Source organism: Ochlerotatus camptorhynchus, unplaced genomic scaffold (assembly GCF_037179485.1).
Source record: "Ochlerotatus camptorhynchus isolate MF236.1 unplaced genomic scaffold, CSIRO-AGI_Acam_v1.1 ptg000411l, whole genome shotgun sequence".
NCBI classification, from domain to species: domain Eukaryota; kingdom Metazoa; phylum Arthropoda; class Insecta; order Diptera; family Culicidae; genus Ochlerotatus; species Ochlerotatus camptorhynchus.
In genome coordinates this window covers 199,640-222,685 of record NW_027040897.1, presented here as the reverse complement: position 1 = coordinate 222,685, position 23,046 = coordinate 199,640, and the positions used below count along the sequence as shown (strand labels likewise).

General features: G+C 36.8%; 1 protein-coding gene across 3 annotated transcripts in view; it reads left to right on the top strand.

The window, feature by feature from the left end:
* Positions 1-1,256: 1,256 nt before the first annotated feature.
* Positions 1,257-23,046, top strand: part of LOC135710975 (cytospin-A-like) — a 73,289-nt gene continuing 51,499 nt past the window's right edge. The window contains exon 1 of one of the 3 annotated variants that reach the window (XM_065233710.1): positions 1,257-1,345. The gene's annotated coding sequence lies outside the window, so the exon portion shown is untranslated. Of the gene's footprint in view, positions 1,346-4,921; positions 5,222-23,046 lie in introns of those variants that run through there. The other 2 variants (XM_065233709.1, XM_065233711.1) reach the window with 2 other exon arrangements.

Genomic DNA, 23,046 nt, shown 5'->3' with positions numbered 1-23,046 from the left:
TTTTTGATTAAATGCAAGGATCGAAAGTTATCAATGGTTCAATGCGCTGATGTCTTATGATCATGCTCAATCAACTGTTCAGCAGGCAACATTGGTGTTTCTGGGGCGTTGAATAGGACACAAAAATCATGGCTACTATGTCACACTGCAAAATACAGTGTTGCCTACAGAGCAGCTGCTTGATCATGTCATAAGTTTACCAATATCTTAAATAATTAATAACTTTTTCCTGTCTCGTTTTACATAGAAATGATCTTGAGCAAAGTTGTAGCTGAGAAAATTTTCTATAAGAATGGCTATCGAACTGTTTCGCAGCTCAATATGGCAAAAGACTAGAAGGCAATGAACAAAAAATTGAGATTTCCCATAGTAATTTACATGTAAACTTCAAATGGTTTGTGCGAAGTCTGTTTCTAACCAAATGAGTTGTAACTTTTGGAGGCTAATCAGCACCCGATTTGAAACCATTTAAGCACTGTGGAGCGAAAAAGTCAAATTTTGCATCAGTCTAATATATATATATATATATATATATATATATATATATATATATATATAATACCCAGCCGTCTGTCAGAATTGTACAGTTAGCACCCTCGAAAAAAAAGATAATAAATTAATAAATAATATCATTTTTTCCCATTTCCCTTATTTTTATTTTCAGACAACTCAAACATCAAAGACACAACGCGGTGCAGTATTCAAAATTTCCAAGGATAGACAAAAGTATTAACTTTTCGATTGTGATATGTCTACAAAATTTGTTCCAATGCTATTCCATGTATTTTAGGTTAAACCAAATATTGGTATCAAGAAACCCTTCCGTGACATCGGCACAACTGAACGCTGCTGTTCCTTTAATACACATCCGCAGAGTTCCATCGAACAAATCAATTTTGTCCGAAATACAAACTGAGTCGAGGTCCGCAACATCCGGCCAAAGTCGAGCGATATCGTTGTCGAGTAACGTAACCATTCGTAATAAAACGAACTACACGAAAAGAGCTGTCACTGCCAGCAAACCAGAAAGCTCATCTTCCCGGAGAACACTTCTCCAACAGAGGGGGTTATTTTCATCAAATCGAGCTTTACCAAAGATACCACCCGCTGCCAGTTCTCGTCCGACGTCAGGTAGCAGCACCAGCCAAAAGCGACAACAAATTATTCGACAAGCGCCACCCGTGCCTAGTTCAGCAACTACTGACAGCAGTAAAAGCTCTCAAGGAAAGGAAAATAATCGCATCGCATCTGACGATGAACCGCAATATGCCACTATAAGTAGGTATACACATACACCGAATTCTATCAGGCGGCAGCCGGTACTTTCGACGTTCGAAAAAGCTAGGTAAGGCCATTTGAAAATAATTCTTATTCGATTCGATGCGTTGAGGGCTCTTCAGTTCAATATGTTGAGCAAACTGTTCTTGATTTAGTTTGATAATTTCTTTTTAGAAGCATAATGGTAGAAAAATCAGTTTTTTTTCCATTGGTGCCTGTTGTACGCAGAGGCTAAAGAAAACTAACTAACTGTTGTACGGGTTACTAATTTGTTCCATTCTATTACATACGAAAATGGAACCAACGACTAAAACAATAAGGGTCGCCACGAGGAATTTAGTTTATCCTTGGCCTCTCACGTGTTGAGTGAATTGAGAGTGAGTGGGTCGAGGAATGCTTTACTATGCGTGTTAGAGGCTTCCCATTTTGCAATGATAGCAGACCAAAGATGACATAACAAACAGGATTAAACTTTGTTGTTGGAAAGCGAAAGGATTAGGTGGAATTATCGTTGAACTAAGAAGTTAACTAATTAGCTCGCATAGTGTAAGGCGTGAGGGATATTATTATATTTCAAGAAAAACTAACTTTTTACCGAGAACAGTTATGTGCAGAAAATGGTTCAAGTTTGCAGAGGCTATAGATTGAGTTGTGTGTTGAAATAAGTAAACTGGATTATCACTTAGGGTCAAGTGTTGCAAAGTGTGTCATTCTGAGAGCCTAACCAACTGAACTAACGACAGCATAGCCCGAATAAAAATTTACCATGCATAAGCAATAGAACCTATTTTTACAATGCAATAAAATATATTGTAGCTACCATAAACGTTATACATAAAATACATAGGAACTTATTGTTATGTACAGAAGAATCTATTGTAAATAAGACTTTTACATTAGAAAACCGGGGTTGTTAGTTAAAATCATTTTTTCTCAAACATATTTGATCTCTTAACAATAAATTTTATTATTTTTTTATTGTTCAAAATTTTAATAACATATGTTAAGAAAATGTTGAATTCTATAGAATTTATTGCTATCCTATTGTGACAATTTGATCATTTGACCAGTACAATACAATTACAATAGAATGTATTGTATTTTAATGTTATGATAATGTTTATCCGGGATATTACGATATTACTACAGCTATTTATTATGAATTAAATTAAGGTTTACATATACACGTAAATCAAATGCCATATTCAAAAAAGGCAAGCACGAATTTCTTGCATTATTATAGACGTTTCTTATGATAACTGAGTACTGGTAACCAGAGCTGGTACATATTACGGTCGTCATGTTACCATGAGAAAACAGGTCCTCTTACTTATTTTTATGATTTTTACTAGGATTTGTATTATTTTTTATTATTTTAATGATTTGAAATGTCTTCCGAAGACCATGTCCGTGATACCTTACAGATTCAGTTCATTATACAACAAAACTGCAAGAGAATCTTTCATTCCCTGATATGTTTTGGCCTTTATTACGTCCCCACTGGAACTTTACGCCAGCTCTCAAATTAGTGTTCTTTGATCACTTCCACAATTGATAATTGAGAACTTTCTAAGCCTGTACAACTTTTACATTAGTATATATTGTGTGGCAAGAACAATCTCTATGCTCTCAGAGAAGTCGAGAAATTTGCCAACCCGAAAAATTCCTATACCTAACGGAACGGGAATCGCTTTGTAGCTATACCTTTACCAACTGAGCCCAAGGGAGGCCCACACATTCGCTGGTTGGTGTCGTGTGGTGTGCTCTGATGAACTTGTTTGCTTACGGACGCTGGGGTAGCCGGCGCCCGTGGTGTAGTGGTAAGCGTGATTGCTTTCTCATCCCAATGGGTGTGAGTTCAATCCCAGCCGAGGTCGGTGGGATTTTTCTGAGGCATAAAAACTCTGGTCACGTCTTCCTTCAGAAGGGAAGTAAATCCGTTGGTCCCGGCCCATGGTGTTTGAATGGGTGTGATATCCTACGCATTTGTGGAAGCTGCCTTTCTGCTGCACATTCGATTTCCGTCAATGGATGGCAATCGATGTCCGTCGGTGATTGGCACTAGATTGCGAAACAGAGACCGACGTTAAATAAAGGAATGAAGAAGAAGCTGATGCTGGGGTAGGTGGGGGAATATTCGACCCCAGTGCAGTTGCTACTGTTCGGCAAGGTGACCACTGTGCGCTACACTGTCAGAATATTAAATAATAAGACCAACCGATTATACACGTTGTAGTTTCATTTTTATACCTGTGATCTTGACATTTTTACCTAAAGGATGAGTACTTAAGGGGGTTAGATTTTGATAAGTCTTTAGTGGGAATGACACTGATGAAGACTAGAAATACTTAGAGGGAGAGATGGGCGGAGAAAACACAATACAATTCGGTATTGGGATTTGTACCTAATTTATCTTGCAACTCTTGCTAGAAGCTAGCATTTCACATTACCTTTACTTTTGATTCGATTTATGTGCAAAATAATAATTGAGTGCATCGTAATATTTTACACATTTCTTGGTGCCATTAATTAACCAACTAAGATCAATTAATCAATAGAGTTAGAATATTGTTTTTAATTCCAAAAACTAGATGAATTTGAGACTAAACGGCGCCGGTGGTGTAGTGGTAAGCGTGATTACCTCTCACCCCAGCAGGCCTGGGTTCAATCCCAGTCGGCGCCGTCGGGATGTTCTGAGGCATAACATCTCTGATCACGCCTTCCTTCGGATGGGAAGGAAAGCCGTTGGTCCCCGGTTCATGAGTTGATGGGTCGATAGGTAGGGTCCAGGTGTGGGAGAGCTGCCTTCCTGGCACGTCGGTAGCATTGGTGCTCAGCACGGAAAACAAGATTGACGGAAAAAACAAACCAAAGGAAAAAAAGATGAATTTGAGAAGTACACGAATCATAAAGGCGATTGAATTCCTGTTCGATTGCAATGCTCTCAAATTTACTAAGTACTGACCAGGCATGGAAAATCATTTACATTCATTATACACGTATTATTCAAACGATCATAGATTTGCGATATAATTCTTTGCGCAAATCCATGCTTTATGTATTTCCACCACACACAGATGCATGTTCATTTACGCTCACCTATCGGTGATCGTCAAGAAGTTTTGCTCATTAAACATTCCAGTGGAGATGGATGGTGAGCGTGAGAGGCTTCATTGTGGGATATGTATTGAGCGTGGAATGGTGCCGTGCACAAATTGCGCAACACTTCTTCGAGGGGACGGGTTTTGTGATAACTCCATATGCTAAAAGGCATACATATGTATTGTACTTGGCTTTGGTTTTAGACTATCGTGAAAATGTTCGACCGTTGAAAACATTTGTTCACACGTTAATCTCAAAGGGGAAAGCTTGTAAACAAATCGATTATTCAATACGTCACCCCGAAATACGTACCCGTTTCTAAAAATTTCACCAATTTCACGGTGTGACAAAAAAAATGCTGCTGTGAGGGGACAAAATCCGTAATTTTGCAACAATATGAAAAATGCATCTCCATGGGGGGAGGGGCTGATTTTTTCCCCGTAAAATTTGCGTTACGTAGTTTTTAAATAGCCTTACTGGAAAAGTTGCTTTGCTGTCATTCTCCTTAGTCGTTATTTTCATCGCCGCCTCAGTGTTTGAGTAATCTTCGTTCGGTTCGGTTGGATCCGATCGCGGCAGTTATTCGCGATTTCACGCTTCGCTTGAAAATTAAGTGGAATTATCAGTTTTGTTCATGCATAGATTATGCCAAATCCTTGGCTAATATCCTGAAATAACAGTTCGTTATCGTAAGGATTAACGGTGTGTTATCAGTGCCTGAAGAGTTGCGACGAAATTTGTCATGTGAAGAAGGCATAAGCCTAGAAAAATGCATAAGAAAGCTATCGAAAGCAAGAAGTGAAAGTGAAACATAAAAGAGAACATCGGTCAGAAGAGAAGAGTAATAACATGTCAAAGTGGCTTAAGGAAGAAGAGACAGAAGAAAATGATGATGCCTACGTTTTCTCAGGAGCAGATTGTGTGTTATGTTGTTTTTATGGCTGCTGAAATATTTCCCATTTTTCTTGTGTTGTTATTTTTTGTGGCTGTTGAAATTAGTACAGAAACAATGAAAACACAGAAGATCAAGCTCACAGCGGATGCTGGGCTAGTGGAAGAAACCAGTTCAAGCGCATCGTGTGCAGCCCAAGACAAGCGCTTTGGTGTGTTTGCAATGTTTAAATTTCGAACGTGCATTACTTATTAGTACCTGTATATCTCCATACCCGTTTCTGTGTTACTCTATTTTCACCTTGCTTGTTAGCTTTGGTAATTAGCGTTTCGTTTTTGTGCATAAATTTCATCCATAAAACGTTAGTTTCGAGGATGAACGACGAATATTTAGGTTACTCAATATCTAAGAAGACTTCTTAGACTTAATAATGTTCAGATTCGATTAAATTACTTGTCGCTGGATCATGACAAAAGGTCATTAGAATTAGTTTTACTTTCAAGATTCACCTCAATAATTTCTTGATTATGTCCAATATAGCGAATACTCCCTATTCTCCATAAAAGTCTAGGAATTCTTTACAAAACACTAGGAATTCCCTCAAAAAAAAAATCTTGAAATTCACTATACCTACATTTATCATTGTATTCTTTCTTAAAAATTCTCGCAACAATGTGCAACAATATTTAAGAGATTTTAGCCGTAGGTGATCATTAGGAGAAGTTTCAGGATAATAGTCATACCATCATTAACAGTCATAATACCAAACCTGTAAAATGCGTGACGATGATGTGAACAAGCTTGTTGCAACTGGACAGTCGTCCTGTGTCACAGTAACGAAACGCATTTTGCGGGTTCGGCAGTTTGACAATTATGTTTACTACCGCTCTTGGCATGTCCGTTCCAGCGCGAAAATGATCAAGACGAGCAAATCGCATATTAAGTTTGATTCGTACTCTTGCTTCATATGTGATGGGACGACCAATTTGGTTGTCTTTTCAATTTTTTTTTTCAGATGAAAGTTGTTAAGTTGTAAGTTTTCTAGAATTGTATTATAATCCCAATATAGTGTCTTCAGAACTACCTTAGAAATCATCTGTTGCTCCCATACAATTTTCTTGAAATAATTCACAAAATTACCTGAAATTTCTAGTCAAATTCTATTGAAAATTTTCTCAAAAACCCTATATAATATCCCTAGATTTCCTCTACAATTCTCCCCAACTCATTTGGCATTCTCATCTGTATTCTCTAGCTAATGCTTTAAAGTGTCAAAATACTACAATTTTATTTATTTTTTGCCGTCAATCAGACGTTTTGATTTGTTACAATTTTTGTCTTATTAATAATATGTATGATGTGTACTATTTTCACGTGTTTTTTTTTCCTCTGTTCGGGACCTAACACTACTGCGACCAGTAAATTGATCTATTGTAGTATATCCCGTGTCCTTAGTTTAGTGCATGTCGTATTACTCCATCACTATTGAGAAATTATGAAGTATTCGATTTTTTTTGCAGTTGCCACTCTTGCATTTATCGCAAGGATCCGACTCTAATTGAAAGGTCCCGCTATTTATACCCTTCGGAGTGTTGAAACACCCTCCAAAGGCGCGCCCCTTTGTCAGTCAAAATTGGATTCCTTAGCAATAAAATTAAGGTATGACACCGATAATGACCATGCATCAGAACCCTAGTCTTAACCACTTCAAACTAGGGCACAACGAATAGAAGATTAGGAATCACATAGATGAAGACAACGAACTCATTTTTTTCCTTGTTTCAAGATCATCCTCGGTAGACAAAGCCGAGTCTTGTCACTATCAACAAGGCATAAAAAGTAACAAGGACTAAGGCTCTGAACCATTTGGTGGATTATTTTAACTTTTGGTTATAAATTGACAGATGGAAAGTTATCGATTAACCCTGCTATCCGAGCGTGGTTATTTCTGACAGACAAGAAGTTAAATTTTGACGACCGTGGCTCGAAAACCGGTCGATGTCACTTTTAACCAGTGCTGCAAAATCTCGACAGTACACGGTGATATTGACAATTCTGCTTTGGTCACTCATTGGAGCCAGCAGTCATAGTCAAGGCAAACCATGTCAATTGTCAATGACAATGCTGTCAGTGACGAACATGTGCAGATTTATTTATTAGCTAAATTTTTAACGAAATTAAATGACTTGAGCAAAACAATTACATGGATCCATTTTAGTGAATAAGTATCTACGTCCTGAGCTACTTGGATAACAATAATGTGACACACAATGTACTAAATTACAATTTTTGTTACCTGGCGAATCTTTGTCATTGACGAAAAAATGAATGAGATTTTGCCGAAGGTTTTTTTGAGGATCAAGTCTGTCAATGACTATGTGACGAACAATTTAGTCAATATCGCGCGAAAGTCTGTCAGTGACAATGACAAATCTCAGCACTGCTTTTAACTACGAGTTAAATTTAACTCGGCAAATGGTTCACAGCCTAAGATGTGTTCCTTTGATTACTGAAAAATCCTGTTCCTCTAGTTTGAAGTAGTCAGGACTAGGAATCGGTGGTAGATCTTACATCCCGTAACGTACCACGAAAAGGTGATCTACCCTCGTTATGGGGCATTTTCACGTGTTATTTTTTTCCCTTGATTTGTTTTTCGTCGATCTTGTTTTCCGTACTGAGTACCAATGCTACCGACGCCAGGGAGGCTGCTCCCACACCTGGACCCTACCATATCGACCCATCAACTCATGGACCGGGGACCAACAACTTTACTTCCCTTCCGAAGGAAGGCATGATCAGAAATTTTATGCCTCAGAAAATCCCGGAGTTGCCGACTGGGATTGAACCCAGGCCCTTATCTGCGCCGCTGAGTGTTAAAATTTCTTTTAGAATAAAAATATTTTTATTTGGTTTTTGTCATTGTAATGTCAACAGATTCGCAATGCTTATTGTAAACAGCCATAATTTGATGTAGTGGACCAAATATGGCATAAGTTGAAAGATGGCGATTTGTGATACATATATTTCGATTTCGCAGTATGGTAGGTATGGAAGGTACCTATGTAAATAAATATCTTTGATAAGAGTTCTACTCTAGTCAATACGAAGCGTAACGATATTGTTTACAAATAAAACCATTGACAAATCACGACGCTCTTTTATTGTTTGAATGTTGATGAGCGTGCGTAAATGTGCATCTGTTCTGCTGTAATATTCAATAACTTTTTTGCTGTGCCGACTTATAAGTACCAACGCCCAAGTTTGAACAATCGAAAATAACACAAATCAATAAGTACATAAAAGGGATTCCAGATGGATAAATAAAAAAAATAATAATGTGTATAATTTGTATGCACCTGGATTTTTTTTTTTCATCCGACCTGGAAAAACCTGGACAACTCAGGGAATTTGATTCCTTGGATAGAGTAGACACCATGGTAATGTTGATTAGCGTGCTTCATAAGATGTAAAAGGCAATCTTGTCCAACCTAATTTACGAAGGGCAACACCCTAATAAGAATTGAAATGAAAAAAAGAAATGTACAGTGTTTTATTGTATATGTCATGTACACGGACCTCCCTTAGCTCAGTCGGTAAAGGCGCAGCTATAAAGCATGTTAATGTTAATGCTAGAGTTATTAAAGATTGATTTCATGTCATTGGCCACATCTTGCTGGACCTTAATAATTAATCATTGCAAACTGGACATGTGTCACACATTTGAAAGGAATCCTTAGTGGTTTCTATTCAAAAAGTTGTTGGAACGATTAAAGCCGTAGAGTTTCGTCCCATTGCACACATTAGAGAAAATTTTAGAACTTGTTGTTAAAGGCCAGCTGTGGAGTATTTAAATAGTAATAGTTTGTTGATACCAGAACAATCGGGATATCGAGAAGGTCATTATTGTGAAAACGCGTCGAATTTGGAAGTTGTTGCAAGTCGAAAAATAACTTCGAGTGTAAAGATACGATTGTTGCTGTTTTTTGGATCTAAAACGCGCTTTTGAAACAATTTCTGGGCCCTTATTGTTAAGATCAATCAAGAGCTTTGAAATTACGAGTTCAGCATATAAATGGTTTGAAAGCTATTTGTCTGACAGAACTGAACGGACTGCTTTTAATGATTCTGTTTCCAGTCTCGTGTGAAAAATAACCTTGGAGTGCCCCAGGGAAGTGTATTAGGGCCCCTGTTATTTATTATGTATATTAATGACTTGCGACGTGTTTTACGATTTTGCGACATTAATCTTTTTGCAGATGATACTGTGTTATTCATTGCGGCTAGGGATTAAGATGATGCCGTTTTACACTTGAATGGAGATTTGCGTTCTCTTAGTAGCTGGTTGAAGTGTAAGCAGTTGAAATTGAATACAAGTAAAACTAAATTTATGGTAATTTCGCGGAATCGATTAAACGAGTATTGATCGCGTTCGGGAGATTAAATATCTTGGCGTGATTATTGATGACAAACTTAAGTTCAATTGTCACATTGACAATGTCATCAAGAAAATTGCCAAGAAGTATGGAATTCCTTGTTGACTGAAAAACGATTTAACTATTGCCAGTAAAATACAGCTATACAAATCAATCATCTCTCCTCATCTAGACTATTGCCCTTCCATTTTATTTCTGGTCAATGCAACACAAATATCGAGATTACAGCGCTTGCAGAATAAAATAATGCGTTTGATAATGAGATGTAATAGATTAACTTCCTCAACTTTGATGCTAGACGCCTTACAATGGTTGTCGGTGAAGCAAAGAATTGTATGTTTGACTATGGTGTTCATTTATAAAGTATTTAACGGGTTTCTGCCTCAATATTTATGTGATAGAATTGAAAGAGGAAGTGACTTTCATAGATATAATACTAGAAACGCGGTTGAATTAAGAACACCACATTTCTTGACTTGTGCTTCACAAAATTCATTATATTTTAAAGGAATAATTGTTTTCAATTCGATGCCTAGACATATCAAGCGTTCAGCAACGCTTACAGAATTTAAAAGACACTGCATTTTACACGTTAAAACTGTCTTTTGAACAGTTATTCAGTGATATTTTTATGAATTGACAATTTATGTATCTTGACGAAGTTATCTCTAACCACCGGCACCGCTGGCTTAAAATGTGTTGATGTGATTATATAATAAAAAAAAACATATTTTTTTTCTAATATCAGGATGACCAGTGAACTGCAAAATCGACAAATCCGGGAAAAATCCGAAAATTCGAAATCACCGGAAAATATCCGTGAATTTCGATGGCAAATCGGGAATAAAAATATACTTCGTCCTGAGCATTCGCAAGCTGGATGATTATGGATTTTTTACTAGAACTCCAAGGTAATTGAAAATAAAATCCAAGGTGATTGTGAGTAGAGCTCCAGGTGAAATTTAAGGAGTATTTTTATGTGGTTCTGAGTAAATTAAATGACGATTGTGAAAAAGATTCCAAGTCCAAATGAATATTCCAAATGAGATTAATTTTTTATGCACTTCTGATAAGGGTTCCATAGAAGAACTTTGAGGCTGTTAACTTCTGATGATAATTATGGGGCAAATTCCAAAGAAATGTTGTGGATAATTCCAAGTGAATTCTAAAGAGAATTCCAAGTGAATTCTGAGTAGAATAGCAACAAATATACTATATTAACAATATAGTTCACTCTTCGTAAAAAGTTGTGCATATTACTTAGGCCTGCATATACCTATGGTAACACGACAATAATTATTTAAACAAGCTTTTATTTAAATCTCTGTGGTAGCTTTGCGTAATTTTTCTTAAATACATTAGCTGCCTTTTCTGATGCAAAGGTGCGCTTGTTGGCCGAAAATCGTGTCTCCAAGAAAACAAAAAAGTTAACTATATACAGTATATTTGATAATAAGGGTACCGAATTTTGTGGATACAATTCTCAAGGAATTCTGAGGAGTATTCCAATTGAATTTTCTGAAAAATTCTGAAAACTTCAAGATAATTCTGAGCAGAATTTCAAGACATTTAAGTGAGTTGCATGGGAACTCTAAGGAGAATTCAAGCGAGTTTTTTTTATAGAATTAGGAAAGGAAGCTTCATCGAATTCTTTGGAGAATCATTTTTAATTCGAAGAGAATCTTAGGATGAATTCCAACAATTTTTTATAGTGTTCTGCAGATAATTTACGGAATTATATAAAAAAAATTAAAAATGAAAATCAGATAAAGTTTAAAGTTTATTTTAGGACAATTCTGATTCTAAGAAAATTCTTGAATTTCATTACGAAGAAATCCTGTCAAGAGTTCTGAATGAATTATCAAGGTAGTTAAAACATAGACATATGTTAAAGATTTAGGACGCAGAAAGTTGTAGACATGATCTCTTTGGCTCAATGGCATTCGGTTTAATGCTTCATTTGTTTTTTTTTGTGGAATCTCAACTCGTGTTTTTTAGCGTGAGGTACATGGATGCTAACCACTACATCGGGTCAGTTCCCCTATTACTCCATTTGAATGTATATAGCAATAGCACAACCTGGTCACCTGGTTTTTTATTAGAGTAGCCAATGGCTAAAATTCATTAAAATAAAGAAAAAAATAAACCATGCACTTTAAAAACTAAATTCATAATTATAAAAGCATTTGCTAGTAGGGCTTAGAGCTAATTTTTGGCCTACTAAGCACAACCCACATTAACCAGCATTTTAAAATTTCAATCATATGCCTTATCGCGCAAAATTTTGAAATCTGTATCATCAAGCCTTTTTCCAACATGGCGGGTTTTAGAGACCTATAATAATTGCTGCAGACAATATTACGGAGTAGGAATTGTCGTTTTGACGTTTTTGTGATATCTATGATATTCGGTATATATTAATATTGATAATAATTAGGCGTTATCTACCCTCCCCTTGGCTAGTTTTTGAACCTTGCTGTTGGTGGGTGGGCTTAATTTCATGCTTTTTAGTGGAGTGTTGGAGACGGTAGGTTTATGGCCGGCGTTGCTGGCTCATGCCGCGATAGAATGGCGCCATGGGCAGGCAATGGGGCTTACTAAGCTTCCCCTCTCTGATAAACCACTGCATGAGAGAACTAAAGATCTAGTCTAGCAGTGATAGTATCACACTTGCTACTCCTTTGATTGAGAGCCGCGTCGTAGTACGCTTACGTATAGACACTGACGTTGGGTGCGATACTGGCGGGTTTTGCCGCAAATCACTCTTATTTTTTTTACGCAGATAGATTTATTTGGATTTGCAAGGGAATTATACAATTGAAATTTCAGAAAGTGCCAAACACTACTCCTTCTATTTGCATGACAAGCTTTCATAGTTGTTTTCATTGAGGTATTACTCAGGGAACAACGTTAAACACAATTTTTGTACATGGTATTGTAACTAATCTTATATGTGCTTCATTTTGATTTGGGATAAGTGTTTGAACTATGGCTCGGGATTTCCACTGTGGTGTGCTTCTATTGTGACATATCCATATGTATTTTTGTTGTGCGACATAGTGGAAACGTGAGAGCGTAGTTGGAGCATTTACCCTATACAATTAAACTTTAAAGTTAGCTAGGAAACTAACTTCAAAGTGAAGCATTTTAGTCGCTTGAAGGTGTCACCTGGGACGAACAAAGATATAATTAATATATGTCAAAGCCAGAAGTACTTGAACCCGTTAAAATTTATTTTAAAAGCATGAGTTATGATTGTGTAGGTAGATTAGAGATTTCAGTTATTTATTAAATAAGACTAAATAATCATCAAATGAACTTCAATAAGAGAATTCAGAAAGTCAATTAACATAAGTGATAGGACGCGGGGGGTCCGCTTAGAGAGGCAACTGGCCTTGAGAGTTGTATAATAAATCTTCCTATTTAGTATATTTGTTAATTACAGGCAATCTCAATAGCAGTCATATCTTCAATCAGGCGCTAACAAATAAGTGAAGTTTTAGGATAGGTGTGTTAAACATGTTGATAGTTTTGAAATAAGGATTAGGATTGTTGTGCTTTAGTTTTCGGTAAGGTATGATGTGTCAACTAAACCCTTTTGAGCCAATTTTCAAAAATCAAACTGGCCCTCCCCTTGGCTAGTGTTTAACCTGGACGTTGGTGGGCGGGACTAATCTTATGCTTCATAGTGGAGCGTTTGAGACGGTTGGTTTAGGTCCGGCATCGTTGGCTCATGCCGTGGCAGAATAGCGTCATGAGCATGCGATGAGGATTACTGAGCTTCCCCTCTCTGATGAACCATTGCACGAGAGAACCAAAGTTTTAGCCTGAAGTGATAGTAGGGGAAATCCATGTTGTGTCGGCCTGGGTGTCCCTGATTTGGGCCCATACATGGATTCAGCAATCGACTAAATTTTCAGTGGCGACCAAGGGTATCCATTGGTGCCATATCGCGTTCATCTGGATACGATTGATAGATGGTAGATTTTTGGCGATGGGCCCAATCATGGATCCATGGGCCGACATTGGAGCCATTTCCCATATCACACTTGTTACTCATTAGTTTGAGAGCCGCGTTGTAGTACGCTTACGTATACCGTGCCAGCACCATATTTGACGCGTCCCTAATGATGACGCAGTCGTCTAATTTTTATCGCATCTCGATTTTGACAAGATATTTTTCAAAACTTTGTTACACCATCATCCCTAGAGCACAGGAACTAATATTTGCAGAAGTAACATTTTAAAAACAATGATTGAAAATAGTCGAACATTATTGAGTGCGTCGATTTAGGAACCGCTTCGAATATGGTGCCTCCACGGTAGGCACTGACGTTGGGTGCGATACTGGCGGCTTTTTCCGCAAATCGCCGTTATTTTATTTATTTTTACACAAATAAATTTATTTGGGTTTACACGGGAATTATATAAATGAAATATTTCAGAAAACGCCCAACAGTGCTCCTTCTATTTGCGTGACAAGCTTTCATTGTTGTTTCATTTTTTTTTTAACTCTTTAGGGCCTGTTCATAAACTACGTAGACAGTTTTTTAGGATTCTTGATCCCCCCTCCCCCTGCGTAGACAATTGTCCATACAAAAATTTTAAAATTTGTATGGGCCGTGGTTAATTGTCAAACCCCTACCCCCCCCCCTCCCCCTAAACTGTCTACGTAGTTTATGGACAGCCCCTTATTTGTTCCAAATTCAAAATAAATTACATTTAATATTTAATTTTAACCTAGGTGCTCCAGTTACTGCAGAAACGTACCAGCCTTAATTGTTATGATATATATATATATATATATATATAAGTGTTTTTACATTGTTCATGTCTTGGCAATTCAGTATTTTAAACAGGTTTTTTAACCTGCATGTCAGTATAACAATTGATATCTTAAAACTAAAAACTAAAACTAAATCTTATCTAAGTATAAAGGGAATTAATCGTTGCAATTGAGGATTGCAACGATTTTTGCCTGAAATTATTAATTATTTTGTTGGACATTTGTTCTAAAGTCTCAACATTCGAAATTCTATGTACCTCGGTAGTACTGTACCAGGGAGACAACTTCAAAATCATTTTCAGAACTTTGTTCTGAATCCTTTGAAGTGCTTTTTTCCTGGTAGTGCAACAACAAGACCATATTGGCACAGCGTAAAGCATGGCCGGTCTAAAAACTTGTTTAAATATTAGAAGTTTATTCGTCAGGCAAAGTTTGGATTTCCTGTTTATAAGAGGATACAAACATTTTATATATTTGTTACATTTGGCTTGAATGCCCTCAATGTGATCTTTAAAAGTTAATTTTTGGTCAAGTATAAATCCAAGATATTTCACTTGGTTTGACCAGGAAATTGGAACTCCGTTCATAGTGACTATGTGACTACTACTAGGTTTCAAAAACGAAGCTCTAGGCTTATGTGGAAATATTATAAGTTGAGTTTTGGAAGCGTTGGGAGAAATCTTCCATTTTTGTAAATAAGAAGAGAAAATATCTAAACTTTTCTGCAGTCTGCTGCAAATTACACGAAGACTTCTTCCTTTAGCGGAAATGCCTGTGTCATCAGCGAACAAAGATTTGTGGCAACCCTGAGGCAAATCAGGGAGGTCCGAAGTGAAAATGTTATACAATATAGGCCCAAGAATGCTACCCTGAGGAACTCCAGCTCTAACAGGTAGTCGATTAGATTTGGAATTTTGATAATTTACCTGCAGAGTTCTGTCAGTTGAATAATTTTGAACTAATTTCATAATATAAAGTGGAAAATTAAACTTTTTCAATTTAGCAATCAAACCTTCATGCCAAACACTGTCGAATGCTTTTTCTATGTCTAGAAGAGCAACTCCAGTTGAGTGGCCTTTAGATTTGTTTGAACGAATTAAATTGGTAACTCTTAAGAGTTGATGAGTAGTTGAATGCCCATGGCGAAATCCAAACTGCTCATCTGCAAAAATTGAGTTCGTATTGATGTGAAGCATCATTCTATTCAAAATTATCTTTTCAAAAAGTTTACTTATTGAAGAAAGCAAACTTATTGGGCGGTAGCTAGAAGCTTCAGCTGGATTTTTATCCGGCTTCAAAATTGGAACAACTTTTGCATTTTTCCATTTATCAGGAAAGTATGCCAAATGGAAACATCTGTTAAATAATTTTACCAAGAAAGACAAGGTACTCTCTGGGAGTTTTTTGATGAGGATATAGAAAATTCCATCATCACCTGGAGCTTTCATATTTTGAAACTTTTTAGTTATAGACCTTACTTCGTCCAAATCAGTCCCCCAGGAATCATCAAAAATATTTTCCCGAGAGAAAATATTCAGAAAATCCCGAGCAACCTGATTCTCAATAGGACTAGTAAGACCCAAACTGAAATTATGGGAACTCTCGAATTGCTTAGCAAGTTTCTGAGCTTTTTCCAAGTTTGTGATCAAAATTTTACCACCTTCTTTAAGCGCTGGAATTGGCTTTTGAGGTTTTTTCAAATTTTTTGTGAGTTTCCAAAAAGGGTTTGGAACTCGGGTCTAATTTAGAAACATTATTTTCAAAAGTTTTGTTCCTCAGGGCAGAGAATCGCTTTTTAATTTGTTTTTGCAAATCCCGCCAGATAACTTTCATGGCAGGATTGCGTGTTCTTTGATATTGTCTCCTACGGACATTTTTAAGACGGATCAAGAGCTGAAGATCGTCGTCTATTATAATTGAATCGAATTTAACCTCGCATTTTGGTACTGAGGCAGCTCTTGCTTCAACTATAGAAGTAGTCAGAGATTCAAGAGCATAATTAATTTCATCTTTGGTTTGCAAAGGAATGTTTGGATCGAAGTTATATTCCATAAATGTTCGATATTGCTCCCAATCAGCTCTATGGTAATTGAAAGTAGAGCTGTTGGGATTACAAATTATTTTTTGGGATATTTCAAAAGTTACTGGAAGGTGATCAGAACCGAAGTCAGCATGGGTAACCAATTGGCTACAAAGTTGACATGAATCAGTTAAGACCAAATCAATAGTGGAGGGATTTCTTGCAGAAGAAAAGCATGTTGGGCTGTTTGGATATTGAATAGTGTAATAACCTGCAGAACAATCATCAAACAGAATATTACCATTGGAATTGCTTTGAGCATTATTCCATGAGCGGTGTTTTGCATTAAAATCACCAATAATGAAGAATTTAGACCTATGACTGGAGGTCACCCTTGAGAAAATTCTTTTGCTGGCCTACGCATTGGAATGGCAAATAGGCAGCTATAAACGTAAGTTGTCCAAAACTTTGGTTTCAAATGAAGAAAGTATTTTATGTTTGATTCGTCTATGAATAATGATGACAACGCCACCACAGGGTCCATCAAGACGATCATTTCTATAAATTAAATAATTTGAGTCCTTCTTAACCTTATGGCCAGGTTTAAGGAACGTTTCAGTTATAACGGCAATATGCACGTTAGGAACTCTTAAAAAGTTAAATAGCTCGTCTTCATTATCTTTAAGAGATCGAGCATTCCAATTTAAAATATTTAAAGCTTTAAAATCCATTACTGAATTTTAAAGTCATGACAATATTATTAGCAAATTTTACTCCAGTTTGAATAGCATCAAACATGGAGTTAGATTTAAGCATATCAGAAATCATGTCAATTAATGAATTCTGTAAAAATTCCATTTTAGGGACAGTAATGCTTCCTAAGTCAAAATTGTCAAAATTTCCGTTAGAACGTTGGTTAGTATTTTGATTTCTACCCGCTGCAATAGCAGCATAGGTAGCTCCATTATCTCGCTGAACATTGTTAGCAGCGAGGGGAGTAGGTACAGATGAAACATTTGAAGCAGGGGTGATATTTGTACCTACGGGTACGAATGTAGAATTTGTTCCTCGCTGACCGTTGTTAACAGCAGAGGAATTTGTACATGGTCGGAAACGTGGAGCGTTTCCTACCTGACGGTTAGAACGAGATTGTAGGATCGCTTTGCGAGTCTTACATTCCCAAAAATTGGATTTGTGGTTTTCACCACAATTTGAACATTTAAATTTCTTAGGATCTTCCTTCACAGGACAGTCGTCCTTTGCGTGAGAGGAATCACCACAATTCATGCATTTAGCTGGCATGTAGCAATTTTTAGTTCCGTGACCCCATCCCTGGCACTTACGGCACTGAGTGAGGTTTTGGAAATTTCCTCCAGTCTTCCTGAAGTGTTCCCACTTCACTCGGACATGGAGCAAAAGGCTAGCTTTTTCTAAGGCCTTAAGGTTGTTTAGTTCACTAGACTTGAAGTGAACTAAATAAAAATCATTAGAAATCCCGTTGCGCGAATCGCCAGGACGGGATTTCATTTTCATTTTGATTACTTGGAGTGGCACAACTCCAAGTAATTTTGCCAGTTCATCTTTGATCTGATCCAGGGATTCACCACTGGGCAGTCCTTTCATGACAACCTTGAACACACGTTCAGTTTTGGTGTCGTAAGTAAAAACATTTTGCTTCTTCTCAGTAAGATACTTGAGAAGACATTTAAATCCGTCCAAGGTTTCAGCCAATACACGGCATTCACCCCGACGTCCAATTTGTAGTGAAAACTTAACTTTCACGAAATTCAAAAGTTCCATGCGAAGAGCATGGAAATCGGTAGTGGTTATCACAATAGGGGGAATCTTTTCCTTCTTGGCATTAAGCCGGGAAAGTTTACTACAATTTTTCTTGGATGATGGATCATTCTCATCATCCGTGAGCAAATCAAATTGATTACTCAAATTAATTTCATCAGAAGGGGGGTCAAGAGTTTGCCCCTTTCTTTTGCGTTTAGGCGCCATGGCGGCAGTAAATTTTTATCCAAATCGACTTCCAAGCAGATTACTATATGAATCTGAAGGATCGAAGAGGAATTTTCCAAATCGATATCCAAGAAGGATTACCTCGGGTAGGGTCCAAACAAGGATTGACGAGGAATAAGAGTTGAACAAGGTAGAAATTTTTTACAGGTTGAGCACTGAAAAGTGCTGTTTAAATTTGTTGTAGCTTTAGGTACTTCCTTCAGCAAAAAGCAAATAGATCCGCACGGCAAGAGAGCACGATGCGGACTGTGATTGTTGTTTCATTGAAGTAGGTATTACTCAGGGAACAATTTTAAACACCATTTTTGTACATGGTATTGTAACTAATCTTATACGTGCTTCATTTTGATTTGGGATACATGTTTGAACTATGGCTCGGGATTTCCACTGTGGCGTGCTTCTATTTTGACATATCCATACGTAATTTTGTGGGACGACATAGTGGAAACGTGTGAGCGTAGTTGGAGCATATACCCTATGTAATTTAAAAATCAGCTAGGAAACTATCAAAGTGAAGCATTTTAGTCACTTGAAGGTGTCACCTGGAACGAACTAATATATAATAAATATAGTTAAAAGGCAAAAACAACTTGATATACGTTAAATTTTAGATTACATACACAAGTCCAGGTACTTAATAAAGCATGGGTTATAATTGATTAGGTAGATTAGAGATTTCAATTATTTATTAAATTATGCTAATGAGATATCATAATCATCAAACGAACTTAAATAAGAAAATTTAGACAGCCTAATAACATTAAATATATTAACAAAAGAGTTAGGATGCGGGGGGTCCGCTTAGGGAGGCAACTAGCCTTTAAAGCAACTGGGAACTAGCCTTTTCATATATTGTCTGTTTATTTTGATGATTGCTTTAAAATATCAATTTGGTATATATGTGAAAGGATGAATGGGTAGCAGATGGATGTCCTGAGGATGTCAAGCGGAAATGGAATTTGGCAGCCTAACACGTGGCAACAGGGCTTGTGCAAAAGATGATGGAACGTATACGAAGAAATCTCGATGAACATTTCAAATGGTCCTATCTGCTTTGATCGATTCTCTTAATCGAGTTTCTCTTTTCATAACCACTGCTATGCAAACAGATTTCGCGTTAATTCTACCACATAGTTTGATAAAGGAGGTTCTTATCTAGCGTCCAAAACGTCAAATACAACAGGGAAAGATTTTGCAGCTGAGTTATTGACGAAAGAGAAAGTCGATGAAGAGAATCGATCAAAGCAGATAGGACCATTTGAAATGTTCATCGAGAAATGTTCGAGCAATGACCTATGGTAAGAAGGAAGACTGAAACAATGGTCTTACAATAAGCGTAATACCTACTCATGTATAGCTGTTACATTGAACTATGAAAAATAAAACGCATTTCTAAACCCCACCAAGATTTTCGTGTCCGGATTTTTTCGTGTTCAACCTTTATTTTGCATGCAAATCATTTCCCGATTTTGGGTATACATGACATAGTTGGTAGGCTATTGGAAATGGGCCCCTTCTGGGTGAACGGTAAATTGATATTTTTGGCAAATTTGCATCCACGATAACCTAGGTATATAACCATAATATATATTGAATAAAATCTGAAAGTATACAATAGCATTAGATGTCCGTCGAGCTAAGCAAAGCAAGCGAATCATGGTATCTTTACCTCATTTCATAACGACAAAGAGGGGTTCGATTTTTCCGTTTTGTATGATCTTATCTGCATTATGACCTTCATATGATATGAGCACAGCTAAATACAAGTACACAAGAATTGTCAACCTCCCATCTCCAATGTGTCAATATGCTAGTCTTGAGTGACGGAGTCAGCTCGTAACTACAAGGAATGACAATTGTGCTGTTTGTGTGAATACGACAACATTAGAGCCCGCAATTACCGTGCTATTAGAGTCATAATAACTGTGCTACAACGTGTGTGATGCGCTCCGTGAAGGACATAAACATTAACTACACATATATCGCGCATCCGCAACCGGAGCTGCACAGTCGTGATCTCTTCGATTCGGAAAAGTAAACTACATAATTAGAGAAGCACAAAGCAACAGTATTTAATTGCAAATTTTGCGTGTCCAATTCATTGCACCGGTTCAGCAAATTATGACCTAGAAAAAAATCCAAGACAAAGGTTCCTATATGTATGTACCTTCACTACCGGCTTTTGTATTAGTTTTGGTTTTCATCATTTGATAAACTGCCTCGTATTTGGGAAACCTTAAGCATCAGCAGCACGGATGAAAACACCAAACGTTGAATTGGTTAGAGCGTGACTTCCGATAGGAAGGGAGGAGGGTGTTTTATGGGGAAGATGTTCATTTCTCTTTACCTTTTCACTCCAAGCTTCGAAGTATAGATGGGAAAACACTTTCTCGGCACGGAGAGCTGCAAACATAATTTCTAAGAAAGTTTCTCACGTCCAGTGTCCGGCAAATGCAATTTTGTTGTCATTATTACCTCGAAACCTTCTATACTAAGTGAAGAGTGGAAAAATTGGTCACTTTGTGTGTAGTAAAAAAACATTGTTTGAGGTAAGGTTTTAGTTTAAATTTAAAGCTTACCTATATGCTAAAGAAAATCCATATAGAAGTGTGAAGCTATTTCGTGACTTTAAAAAAACAACAGATTGAAGCTTTGCGTTCTTTTTACATTTTTATATGACCACTTTCGCTACTGTCGGTCTTGTGGCTTTTAGGCTAATCGCAATGAATTGCACATTTGTTTCATAGAACTATTTATATTCTATTATTAAATATTGGATTCAAAGCCAAACCAACCCATTAAGCAATATTAATGTCGGTGATCGACGATACTGAATCCCATCGTTGGTAAATGGTGGATATCGTTTTCTACCCTACGGAACTAGCTTTTTTGCTTTTACAGAGAAGCGAAACGATGAGAACGGGTATAAAACAGGTTTGCGCAGAATTTTCGTTTTTACTGTTCAGAAAGGCGCTCAAACCAGACAAGTAGTGTAATTGTTGATGGAACAGGTTCGAATGGATCAGTCAACTGCTGTTTAACAGGTTATGGGCCGTCAGGAAGGACGAATGATATTATTTCTCAAAGTTTGATGAAAGTTCCTTTGTGATTTTAGCTCTGTATTCAAATTCAATGCAGATCATATATTAATTGGGCGTAATGGATGATTATGCAATACACAGCAAAACACAAATTTTCATATTACATCAAAGAGGACGAGTTCAATCATGTCGAAAATCTCATGTAATTTTTATGGCCACAAAAATAAACAAATGCAGTAAAAGTAGCGTAATGTCAGTTCATGCACTGTACTAATGATAATTTTGTCCTTTTTGGTAATATTACACCATATTTTTGACACGATTGAAGTGCATCCACTTAGATGTGATATCTGAATCAATTTTTTACTGTGTAGCACTTGAACGCCAAACAGTGATTGTTGGTTTTTATTTATTGAAAATTATTTACTTGACGATTGTTTTCCAAAATGATTGTAGTTGCAATTTAATTCTTGTCTCGATATTCCCCTAATATCCCTATATAGAGTGATGATTAATGCCTTGATCAGATTACAGCCTCATAACATGTTATAATAGTTATCAGCAAAAAAAATGCCATCGAGATAAGCCATATTACATGTTATAACTGCTCAGTTTGACTAGTGTTTAGCGTATCTAGTTAATAATATTCAAAGAACATACTACAGTAAACTATCCCTTACTCGATATTTTCTTTTACTCGATGATTTATAAATTCTTTTTATTTTTCAAGCTATCGGTGCTTCATTCATCTCCTTTCATATTATTTTCTATAGTTTTAAACAAAGCATTAGGGGTCATCCCAATGTTATGTAAGCGTTTTTGAGTAATTATTAGACCACCTTCCCCCTTGTAAGACACAGTGAGATTCGAAGTTAAGCCCCTAAAGTTTTGGCAAGATTTCAAAATTTTCAGAAAATCGTTGTTTAGTCAGTTAAGGCACGCCATTAGGTTCGACTCGTGGTCCAGTCGAGTAAATCTTTCGGGTTGGGAATTTTCTTGACTTCCCTGGGAATATAGTATCCAGGGTGGCCAGTAAACCGGGAATACCGGGAAATATCCGGGAATTTGAAGAGTAACCGGGAAAAAACCCGGGAATTTGGAGAGAGAACCGGGAAAAATAAATTAAAAGAAAATACACCAGAATTTCAGAATAAACTATTAAAACAGAGTGATCCTTTACCAAATGAATGTCTTGCTCTATTTGCTGCATAATTTTCTTTAGTTTCCCGTCTTATTGTTTTTACAATTTAATCACTCAGCAATAATGCAAATTGATTTTTGTCGTTCGAATTTCAGATGTAAAGTGCATGGTCCTTAAAAGAAAATATTGAAGATGCTGGACTTGGGAAGCAAATGTTTGTAAAAACCGAAACTGAATTATTCTTTTCCAGGGTTTTAATTTTTCGTTGTTCAAAATTCTCATGATATGAATTTCAGCATTAACTTGGAATTCTGCTCTGAATTGTCTT